Genomic DNA, 10,590 nt, shown 5'->3' with positions numbered 1-10,590 from the left:
AATCCCACCAGCAGTGGAGGAGTGTTCCTCTTTCTCCACATCCTCGCCAACATCTGTTGTCTCCTGAGTTTTTAACCTTGGCCATTCTGACTGGTATGAGGTGAAATCTTAGGGTTGTTTTGATTTGCATTTCCCTAATGACTAATGATGATGAGGTGCTTCTCAGCCATCCGAATTTCTTCAGGTGAAAATTCTTTGTTTAGATCTGCACCCCATTTTTAATAGGGTTATTTGGTTCCCTGGGGTCCTTGTATATATTGGATATTAGCCCTCTATCGGATGTAGGGTTGGTGAAGATCTTTTCCCAGTTTGTTGGCTGCCATTTTGACCTTTTGACAGTGTCCTTTGCCTTACAGAAACTTTGTAATTTTATGAGGTCCCATTTGTCAATTCTTGATCTTATAGCATAAGCTATTGGTGTTCTGTTCAGGAACTTTTCCCCTGTGCCCATGTCCTCAAGGGTCTTCCCCAGTTTCTTTTCTATTAGTTTCAGTGTGTCTGGTTTTATGTGGAGGTCCTTGATCCACTTGGAGTTGAGCTTAGTACAAGGAGATAAGAATGGATCAATTCGCATTCTCCTGCATGCTGACCTCCAGTTGAACCAGCACCATTTGTTGAAAAGGCTATCTTTTTTCCACTGGATGTTTTCTGCTCCTTTGTCAAGGATCAAGTGACCATAGGTGTGTGGGAAAATCTGCCATGCTCTTGGATTGGCAGGATTAATATAGTTAAAATGGCCATCTTGCCAAAAGCAATATGCAGATTCAATGCAATCCCCATCAAAATCCCAACTCAGTTCTTCTTAAAGTTAGAAAAAGCAATTCTCAAATTCATCTGGAATAACAAAAAACCCAGGATAGCTAAAACTATTCTCAACAGTAAAAGAGCTTCTGGGGGAATCAATATCCCAGACCGCAAGCAATACTAGAGAGCAATAGTGTTAAAAACTTCATGGTATTGGCACAGCCACAGACAAGTGGATCAATGGAATAGAATTGAAGATCAAAAAAAATCTTAAAGACCCACCCTTTCCAGAAAGAAGTAGCACTTTAATAAGTGAGCAAAGGAAATGTGGTCTGAGGCTGCAGACAGAGGCTGTCGTAGGGAAGATGGTTTGGAAAGGGGTATCCGCCCCTTCCCCCTCCAGGGCCTAGACCAGCAAATGCATGGTACTAGGAAAAATCATACTGAGCATGGTGGCCCAGACCCCTAAAGATAAAGTCACGTGTCCTCTCTCATCCGAGGCCCCAGCTCTGAATCTTCGGATATGAATATGTGGCCTGGAGCAACTGCCAGAAACCAGGAGAGCACAAAGGGACATTTCCCAAGATAGGGGTCTGGGGAGTAGCAGGGTATAAGTATTCCAGTCACGGAAATGGGAAAGCAGGGGGTGGGGGAACTCTAATTAGGAAGAGAGATAAATAAGAAGAAAAATAAAATAATAAGAAGATCTGAAAAGCCATAAGGAATCATACTATTAGCTATTTGCCTAGAAAGGGCCTATTATACATATAACTCTGTATATCTATTCACATATAAAGTTTAAATAAAAATTTCTCACCTGAGCAATTCTCCTTTCAAAAAAAAATCAAAGACCATTGAAGGACCCACCTCTGCCTCCCACACCACCATAGCTATTCAGTACTAATTCCTTAAAGTAGCATTGTTGAATATTGTTTAGAACCAACAGAAGACCTCGCTATCATTTGTTTATTTGATGCCACCTGACTAACCTTTCTTTCTATCCTCTCTGTGAAGTGGGAAGCCCCACAGCACACACCACACATGAAAAGTCCTCTTTGGGGAAGGAGGCAGGAGTCCTGGGCACCTCACTGCCTGAGCCATAGATTGAGTTTAGCCCCTACCCCAAGCCCCTCGGCCTTGGCTGCCAGTGGGCAGGGACAATGCTGGAGTCACACCACGCAGTTTAAAAGACCTTCAAACCCCAGTGTCAATGCTAACTAACCATATTGGTATAACCGGAATTTTATATTAAAAAGGGCATCCTTGTCAAATGTATGCTGTGCAAAAAAAAAAAAAAAAAAAATGTACTTGGTGGGAAACCTCTTAGAATTGTGTTTCGTGTGTATTACAGACATAGAAAAAGAGAGACTATTTTAGCTAGGCCAAGTATTTTTGCAGTGATTGGAATAAATCATTTATTACCTCTGAGTCCCATTCAGGACACTAATTAAATAAAATCATGGCAACTCACGGAAAGCAAAGCCAAGCAAAGCCAAGCCCTCTTTTGAGTTATCAGCCAGGACTGTCTTAAAGACTCCCCAGACATACAGCCTATTGCTGCTGCCCTTGGCTCCCTCAGAGGGCCAAGGTAAGCAAGCCCCTGTTGCTGAAGACACCGCATACTTTAGACACAGGGCTCAGAGGCCCTTGGGCAGGAACTGCCCTGCATGCCTCCCCTCTGAGGACTAACTTTCATGCTATCAGAAGGCACCACGTAAGCTCCAGAGGAGGGAAGTAAGACCAGCAGTTCCACCTAGCTATGACACCTATAAACAGCATGGCACAGTTACCCTGAAGGTTATTGTGACGTTATGAATCTTGGAGGAGAGCCTACAACCACCACCGACTGAACCAGCATAATCCCTAACTACAGTCTAAATATGTTTCCTGACACACAAAGATGAGTGTAGCACTCACTGCTCATCACAGACTGAGTAGGTTGTATGTAGGCATAATATCACACACACGCGCGCACACACACGCGCACACACACACACACACTACCACCACCACCAACAATTAATAATAATGATGACAACAACAATGCCATGAATTTGAAAGAGAGCAAGAGGCATATGAGAGGGCTGAGGTGGGGAGGAGAAGGAGGAGATGACATAATTATGTGATAATCTCAAAAACAGAAGAAAAGCAGTGTTCCTGCGTCTGTCCACAGCCTGGAGATTTTGTGAGGTTTTGTGCTTTAAGTTTGCATTGATGGTAGCTCTCATTTCTAGCTGTACTCTGTAAATTTTTTGGAAAAAAAGTAGATTTTAATCTGTTTTAAAAATCTTCCAAGAGGAGCAGTTCCTGGTTCCATGTTAGTTTGTTTGATTTATAGGACATCTCAAGAGTAGTTTGCTGAAGGATAGCAAGGTTAGCATCAAGGAAGGTTAGCATTTCTTTACCAACTCCTGCAGAAGTGGTGGCTGGGCCTAGAAGCCAAGCCTCTCAGTCTCAAGGACAGCCAGCAGAGAAAGTCTTCGCCAAAGCCTGTATCACAGGGAAGTCTCTTCTTTATCAGCAGACCCTTCAAACCTGTTTCAAAGTAGACAGCAAAGAGAAACAAAGGCCTCAGAGCGTCCAACTAACATTTTGCACTGATGATCTTAGAAAATAAACAATGTTAATACGGAAGCTTGACTACCATCTTTAATCCTTATAACGTCTTCCATTTTTGCCTAGGCTGTAGAATGTGCATTATTGTGTTATCGTGCTATAAGTAAACACATGAATACCCTAAGTACGATACATGCTAACTTCTTCCTTAATAGAGTACATATTAGCATTTTGAAAATCTGCTTCTACAAAAAGCAGGTCCTTCCCCCTGGTCAGGCCATGAATGTTCTCCTCAGCAGCTTCATTTCAGTTCACTCAGGTGGCTACGGCTACGGGGGTAAGGTGCAATTCTAAAGCTCAGTTCTCCGGTGCATGGGACCTGCAGCCAGGGTAAGGTGCTGCATGTGACCTACACCCCAAGGTGACATGATGCATGGGACCTGCACCCAGGGTGAGGTGGTACATGTGACCTACACCCAGGGTGAGGTGGTGCATGTGACCTACACCCAGGGTGAGGTGGTGCATGTGACCTACACCCAGGGTGACATGATGCATGTGACCTACACCCAGGGTGAGGTGGTGCATGTGACCTACACCCAGGGTCACATGATGCATGTGACCTGCACCCAGGATGAGGTGGTGCATGGGACCTGCACCCAGGGTGAGGTGGTGCATGGGACCTGCACCCAGGGTGAGGTGGTACATGGGACCTGCACCCAGGGTGAGGTGGTGCATGGGACCTGCACCCAGGGTGAGGTGGTGCATGGGACCTGCACCCAGGGTGAGATGCACCCTCACCTGGCCTGTGAAGGACCTGCTTTCTTCCACATCACCTGTCATTCCACATAAGGCTAAGTGAGCTCGAGAGCTGCCTCACACTTGATCTCAGCACAACCATCCAGGGCCAGACAACAGGGTGCTGCCCTTGTACCTTCTGTTTGATAACTCATATCTCATTCCTGGCGTCTCAATCTCTAGCTATTTTTAGGATAGAAATTTAAAAGCCACTTTGATTGATATTAGTTACATTTTCCAGATTAATTCCCTTTGACTCCATAAGCAAAATAACTGTAAACCAAAATGAGCATCGTCCTCTTGGAAAAACTGGGTTTCCTTGAAGGCTTTAATATTCCGTACACTTCGGCTTAAATGTCTGGCTCCCGTTACTGTAGACTTTGGAACCGTTGATCTTTGTATGAATGTGGTTCGTGGTTGTGTGAACATTAGTGCACACACACACACACACACACACACACACACACACACGGCATGATGCACATATGGAGGTCAGAGGACAGCTTTAGGGCGTGGCCTCTGCCTTCCCCCTTGCTTAAGGCAGGGAGGGACTCCTGGTGTTTACTCTCACTGCTTATGTCAGACCAGCTGGCAGGCAGGTTTCTGGGGCCTCTCCTGTTTCCTCCCCTCTCCCTAAAGGAGCTCTAGGATTATGTGGGCACTAGAGATTCAGTCTCGCCCCATCCCCACCCCCACCCCCACCCCACCCGCCATGCTTGGGCAGCAAGTGTTTGACCCACCAAACCATCTCTCTAGTCCTGAGACTGGTTTAAAAGTGTTTCATAGCTGAAGATCCCACAGAAATGACCTTGGAGAGCCCCCAAGGTCATCTAAATCCTTCTAAAACTCCTACTGAAACTTTTCTAAATGAGCTGGGGAGAAAGTAATTTGGAAAAATTAGGAGCCACCTAATATAACTATCAGACTTCCAATCGGGTGATATTTTTAAATTCTGAGGCCCCTTGGGTTTTTCCCAGATGAACTCCTTTGGTGGGAAGGGGCTCCGAGTCCTGTGCTCGCTGGATGAACTACGCTGACTCTCCTCCTACACCAAGTTCAGTAATCACGCACGGTTGCATTCTGCCTCGCCAGCTGTAACTGCCCTTGGCTCTCAGCATCTACCTCCCTGTATATACATCACGCGCAGCTTCTGCTGTGTTCCCAAGGCCTGACTCCCTCCGTGTCTAAAAGCATTCGTGGGGTGGGGGGGAAGAGTTCCAAAAATATTATAGATACCAATGGATAGTCTGGGCAATAGTCCATAATTTTTTTCTTAAGTTTGTCTCCAAAGAGAGAAACAAATTTCACTAATGGGATGATGGGATACTAAATTAGGCTTACAACAAATATCTAATGTCAAAAGATTTTGATTGTCAGTTAACTCTAAAGAAATATTAGACTATTTTAAGTAACTAAATTTGTAAAGTTAGGAGGAAGGGTAAATATAGCATTCACCTTGCAAAGAAAATAATCTGTTTTCCCCCCTCATGAAATTTCAGGTTTCTAACTCTTGTACCTCTAAATGAAATAGATATGAAGCCATGACTTTATTGTTCTGGTGTGAGGATTTCTTGGAGTGGAAGTACTGTTTGTTTGTTTGTCTGTCTGTCTGTTTTGAGACAGTGTTTCACCATTTAACCCTGACTGGAGTTTGCTATATAGACCAGGCTAGCCTCAAACTCACAAAGATCCACCCACCTCTGCCTCCCAGCTGCTGGAATCAAAGACCTGCAACATCATGCCCCACAAACCAGATCTTTAATTTTTGTCTTTGAAAATGCTAATAATCAGAGTCTTACATGCCTTTTATAAAACCCACAGCAACTTAGCACTATAAATACTATCCTCAGAACTATACTATCACACTCAGTAACTACACTCAGAAAGCTAACGACATAGCACACACTATGCTAAATATTCCATAAACATGTCAGCCTGAAGAACAGAAGGGAAACAGAAACTTTAAACATGAAAATATTCCACACTAAACTTACAAAATTAAGGGCCTGGTAAACATCCCCTCCCCCACGCATCCTCCGCCCTGCCTCCATGCCAGCTGTTACAAAGCACTTGAGTTTTTGGTAGTTTGCAAGTTTTTATCTCACTGTGATTTGCAAATGGTGCAATAAAATATAAATCGCTTTAAAACTCAAAAGGCCGGCAGTGGTGGCGCACACCTTTAATCCCAGCACTCAGGAGGCAGAGGCAGGTGGATTTCTGAGTTCAAGACCAGCCTGGACTACAGAGTGAATTCCAGGACTGCCAGGGCTACACAGAGAAACCCTGTCTTGAAAAAACAAAAACAAAAACAAAACTCAAAAGGCTTTAAGGTATAAGTTTTTTATAAAGTTGGGAAAAGGATCCTTGGTAAAATGTTTAAATTTTACATATGAAGCAATTTATCCATGAGAACGTAGCACACACCCACTCTCAAGTGACACGGAAAAGTCATGAGACAGCAGCTTCAAATGTAGTGGAAAAGGTTAACCGAGCAGCAGTCACAACAACGCTTTACAAATTAAATATGACAGTGCAGATTTTATATGTGCAACCCATCACTTTTAGCAGAAATATATATACACCATCCTAAATCAGGGAGGGAGGCAGGGAGGGGGAGGGGGAAGAGAGATCTCACTTCTCTGATCACTCTCTGGGTTAGCCCAAAATGAAAAATGGCAGCTTGCATAAGACCCCTCCGCAAACGGCAGAGCTGGTGATAGCCCACTCAGCTGTGGCACTGATGGAGAGAGGAAGGACAGTACACTCTGGGCCCCTGAGACCAAGTCTCAGAGACAGCCTTTGATGCCAGCACAAGGGAAATGCGTGAGGAGGGAGCACTTAGGCATGAAGCTACTGTGGAGCAGACAATGCTGACCATATAAACCTGTCTCTGACTAGAACAATCTGAGTCATGCAAGCCTCGCAGCTGTAGGAGAAAAGCTAGACTATTTTATAAACCGGGACATGTCTGAAGATTAGAAGGGAACCGACAACACAGTAACTCTTCAATAGGATCTCATTAATGCAAGCTAATGGGGGTGGGGGTGGGGGTGGGGAGGAAGCAGAGCCAGTCGGTCTGAAATAGTGCAGCCCAAATTAGAGGATGTTTATAAAGTACAAAGAGGAGAACGAGTTGGCTGTTAACAGAATGTTCCGCCAAGCCTGTCACACTCAGTTGTACTTCTCAGGATATATCTGCACATAGACAAAGCGATGAAGACCTTAAAAAGCTTGTTCCAAGTCTACTGAACTTTTCCTGATTCTGAGAGTCTTTTTGATATACTGCTTAGAGTCAACACAATACTCAATTATCATCCAAGCATCCTGAGGAGACACGACCTTTCAACACTCCAATTCCCTCCTTAGCAAAAACCTGCCAAAGTCAACTCATTATTGAGAGTACTCTGGGGGCTGTCAAGGTGCTCATAGCATAGACTGGATGGTAGGATGAAGCAGGAGGATGTCAGAAATGGGACTGGAGCCTGGCAGAATGGTATGCCAGGTCAATGGTATGAAGCCAGCGTCAAGAGATGAGGGAGTCCTCAGGTAGAAGGGGCTCTACATGAAGACAGGCTTGATGCAGACATGGTGTTCGAGATGCTGGAGCCGGAGGGAAGAGCATGTATCTATACACACTCCATTCCTAGACATTACCCACTGTGAGTGGAGCAGACAGATCAGAGCCATGGAGCCTGAGGAGATGCTCATTTGGTGAAATGGTTAGCACACAAGCAGGAGTAGCTGAGTATGGGTCCCCAGGAATAAAGCCAGGGGCAGCAGTGTGTGCTTGGAGCCTCCAGGCTGAGAGGTGGGGACAGAAACAAGGATCCCTGGGGCTTTCTGGCCCTAGTAGAATCACAAGAGACCCTGTCTCAGAAAAGTAACTAGAGTAATAGAGAACGATTCCTGTTATCAACCAGTGGCCTCCCATGTTTGCATACACTTTAACACATACACATACATACATGCACACACATATACATACATGCACACACACATACATAGTGCACGCACACACAAAATACACACCTAAATTCATATATACATACACACGAACAAGAAGGGACATAAGGGGAAGGGTCCTTTGGCAGGCACCTATCAATAATATTCCGTGTTATATGTTTATCCCAGGATTTGCTCAGTTGTCCCTCACAGCAGATGTAATGCATTATTACGTTGAACACAGGCCCTGTTCCTGATGGCTCCATGTTTGGGCATTGTTAATGACTGAATCAAATTGGACACAGGACTCATCCCCAGTTCCATTTTAGAAAGTCAGAACAAGAAAACAAAAGGTCATACAAGGTCCTGCCGCTGACACTGACCCGGCAGGCCGGGCTGCCCAGCGTCCATTCATGTGCTGATGTCTAATCGTCTGGATTCAGTGAGAAAGATAGTTCTGTGTAGATTGTAACTGTTCTGTCTACAGAAATGTGAAGCAGCAAGAAGGACCAAGAGAAGACCAACAGCACATTCCTGAGAAAGGACTCATGAGCTAAGTCTGAAACTAAGCCTTTCTCAGTAGCCTGCTTGGCTCCCACATTGCAAAGCTAGAGGGCCTCCACTTTTACTTCATTGGAAGGTGTTTTTTTCCCCTGGGGTAAAACGTGGAATTCCTAAAAATTAATATGTCAACAAAACCATGAGTTTCTAATGTATGGGCTATGGGTGGATTTTGTAGAGCCCTGAATTCCATGAAGTGGATGTAAATTTTGTTTATAAGCACTTTTTCTGGCAAGAGTTTAAAGCTTACACAGGTCTTCAGTGGACCATTAGAGCTGGAGAAATGATACTGGGCTGGAGAGATGGCTCAACGGTTAAGATCACTGACTGCTCTTCCAGAGGTCCTGAGTTCAATTCCAAGCAACCACGTGGTGGCTCACAACCATCTGTAATGGGATCTGATGACCCCTTCTGGTGTATCTGAAGACAGCAACAGCATACATATATAAAATACATAAGTAAATATTTTTAAAAAGATAATATATTCTACAAAGATTGGTCTCCTGTTTGTGAAAAATTGTGTTAGGACACTGAACAGATGTAGTATGGCCTAGAGGACTAGTTTGCCAAACACTGACAGAGAACTTTCAAACAATCTCACTGGCAAGTAAATACATAGCAGACAGGGACCAACATTTCACTGCAGAGAGTAAACAGAAATCAATAAACACATGGCAAGATGTTCAACACCATTAGCCACTGGGGACGTGCAGATTCACATCACAGTAAGATTGGCACCTGCTATCCAAGACAGCTAAAACAGAAAGAGCTCTTGCCCTGGAGAGGATGGGGAAACGAGACTACAGTGCCAGTGAGATACGAAGGATACAGGCACTGAACCTCCAGGGGGATCCTAAAAACAGCAGTACCACCAGTATTTGCACCAATGGCTTTTCCAAACAGACCAAACTAGATGTTGCCAGACGTCCTTCAACAGCCATACTAGTTCAGCCCTAGAATGCAGATACACACCCATCACAGAAACATGCAGTGGGTCTCTGCATTCTTAGCTTCTGTAGTTATGAATCCTACCTAACACAGACAAAATAAACAGTAGGCTTATAATGGCTGCATCTGAACTAAACTTGTACAGTTTTTTTTGTCTTATTATTATTCCCTCAATACAGCATTACTTGCTTAATGTTGATAAGTTATTAGGTATGATAAGTAATCTAGAGGTAAGTTAAAATATATGAGAGGAGTCGTATATGTTATATGCTGATACGACCCCGTCTTTATAAGACTTGAACATCCTCCAGTCCAGGTATGCAGGGGAAGTCCTGGGCCAGTACCTACCCACAGATGCAAAGGAACAACCACATGCTGTTTACCAACACAAGGGGAGAAAGCAGTGACACAGACAGCCACATAGACGGTCAAGAAGTGAAGCTAGAGACTTAACAAGTCTTAACAAGTGGGAGCACGTCTCTTTCAGGGGGCCTGGATTCCATTTCCAGAATCCATGTCAGACAGCTCCAGGAGGAACCAATGTTTCTTGCCTCCCTAATCACCTGTATTTATGTCTATATACTTACACACAGATACAGATACACAATCAATAATAATAGAAATAAGTCTTTAAAAACTCCAGGAAGTCGCTTTGAGCAATGAAAGCCAACCCCCCCCCCCAAAATATAGACAATACAATTCCATAGACAACATTTTATAAAAGAAATATGTCATTCAAATGGGGACAGACTGGAGACTACTGGGCATTAAAACCAGTAGCTGGTTTTAATGGGAGGCAAACGTAGAAAGAGAATTATGATTATAGAAAAAAAAACAACACATTGAGGTTTCATTGCCATTCAATGTCTGACATGGTAGTGGGCAGATGCACTCACACAGGTGACAAAATGATATAGCACAGACATTAAAACCACATGTTGACTCATGGGAGTAAAGTGGGAAGCCCAGGCAGGCCTAGAGAACTCTGCCCTGGTTTTTATTATTTGATATTTATTTTATTTTATTTTATTTTATTTTATATGT

This window comes from Apodemus sylvaticus, chromosome 16, assembly GCF_947179515.1.
Source record: "Apodemus sylvaticus chromosome 16, mApoSyl1.1, whole genome shotgun sequence".
NCBI lineage: Eukaryota > Metazoa > Chordata > Mammalia > Rodentia > Muridae > Apodemus > Apodemus sylvaticus.
Note: the sequence above shows the minus strand (reverse complement) of the source record.